Genomic DNA, 2,098 nt, shown 5'->3' with positions numbered 1-2,098 from the left:
CAAATCATTTTTTAATCATCTTCAATATAATTTTGCTTGCATGTGATATTAATATATTTTGATGATTTCTACATTCTGTTGGTTCCACTTTTCTTTGGAGTGGGCACAAATACAGATCTCTTCTAAGGGTTTGGCTAAATAGCTGTCTTTCAAATTTCTTGGTATAGACCAGTGAGCATCTCCAGTGTTGCATCCATTTTTGAAAAATTTGAATTGGTATTCCATCAATTTCTGGATCCTTGTTTATTGTAAAAAATCTAACTCTTTATATTAATTCTTTATGCTTTTCTGTTTACAAAAGGTCCTAATGCTTTTTATCATTATGGAATTCATGCTGCCTATTTGTCCTTTTATCTATTCTTCATGTCTCAGTTCCAATGTAACCTTTTCAATGGAAACTTTTTTTATTCCACCAGCTGGAAGCAATAACTGGATATACATATATATTTCTCTTATAGGGCTAATAATTTTTCTCTTACATTGAAGTATTATGGAAGCACCCTCCATTCTGTTATAGGTTTCTTTATACTAAACTCAGATATTAGGCTGTCATAGATCCAGCTCCCCTTTCTACATATCCATGTTAGAATTTCATATGATGCATGGCAAGTGCTAAATGAATATTGAATAAAGTTATGAATTCGAAGACAGTACACTTTTCTCATCATAAAAGAATTAATGATCTCTTTTCTCATATTACAACATTAAATTGTATCTATTTTGAGATTACAGACACATAACACCTTATACTGATTCATTTTTAAGTTAAAAATGCATTTTCTAACTATGGTATTTTAAGTTGTTTATACAAGGATTAGGCATTGATGGGTCCTAGTCCTACTAGGGATTTGCATATGATCCGTTAAAATTAGAAAATATAATTAGCCTCCTTTTTTTAAAGATATAAACCGATCGTCAGCTGAGAATGAGATAAACATTCCCTAAGTTTTATTGTATTATTCCCTCTAAATAGGAAAGTTATGCATCTTCCTATGAAACATTTTTTTTGGCAAGTAAATCATTAATTTACTTTACTACCAAATTTCACTATTTTTATACTACTAATTTTATGTTCTGAAATCCCACTAACGTTGACTAACTTTCTGTAACAGGCAGTTTTTCTCTTCTTAATCATCAAAATACCTTAAAAGAATTATTTAACGATCATGGAAAACAACAATAGTTTGACTCATACATTCTATGCTTTCACTTAAATTTGGCTTGCATGGGCTTGAAATAATACTGCTAATATTTTGAACAAAAATCAATCCATACAAAAATTAAATGAGCATATTTAAACAGAATTTGGTATGGAGACCTGGTGTGAAGCTGTGGGTTAATGCACCAGATTGCAAAGCCATTTGAACTGCAAGGTCGGCAGTTCAAGCTCACCAACCGCTTCTTGGAAAACCTATACAGGGCCACTATGGATCTCTCTGTACCTACGATGTCAGTTTGCGGCCACCATCTTGGTCCTTCTCCACCATTTTGAGCCCTTCTAGGGCTTGGAAGACCTGGCGGGCCACACTCTTGGACCTTTGGCTGAAGTGGCTGGGCATGACGCCATTTCTTTGCCGCCCCCGGTTGATCTTGGTCATGGAGCCGACCCCAGCTCCACCCCAAAGGTACAGGTGCTGTGCTGTGGAAGCAGCTCATGTGTAGAACCAGTTCTCAATATAGGGAGCAAGTTCTTTAAGCTCGGCCAGCTTGACACTGTCTACCCATTCAGGTACTTTTAGCTTCTCAGACATTTTGAGGAAGGTTGACAGAGCTCTGACGAACTCCTGCTGGTTCACGTCTTTTACAGTAACTCCAGGCATCATGCGGCCTCTGCCGCTGCTGACCAGGGGGGAAAAACAGGTTTGGTTCTTAATGTCATCCTACAACTCTTCTGGTCTTCATCTTTAGTGTTTAACATATCAAATCTGTTCTTCAGATGATCTCTAAATTCAAGTGAGATATATTCAAGGTCATATTTTGGCTCTTGTGGACTTGTTTTCATTTTCTTCAGCTTCAGTTTTAATTTGCATATAAGTAATTGATGGTCTGTTCCACAGTCTGCTCCTGGCCTTGTTTTCATTGAAGATATGGAACTTTT

General features: G+C 36.2%; 1 pseudogene; it reads right to left on the bottom strand.

Moving 5' to 3' along the window:
* Window positions 1-1,442: 1,442 nt before the first annotated feature.
* On the bottom strand, window positions 1,443-1,820 carry LOC102832049 (annotated as a pseudogene).
* Window positions 1,821-2,098: the final 278 nt, after the last annotated feature.

The sequence above is a fragment of the Chrysochloris asiatica genome, unplaced genomic scaffold (assembly GCF_000296735.1).
Source record: "Chrysochloris asiatica unplaced genomic scaffold, ChrAsi1.0 scaffold00017, whole genome shotgun sequence".
Lineage (NCBI taxonomy): Eukaryota > Metazoa > Chordata > Mammalia > Afrosoricida > Chrysochloridae > Chrysochloris > Chrysochloris asiatica.
This window is presented reverse-complemented; position numbering and strand designations above follow the sequence as displayed.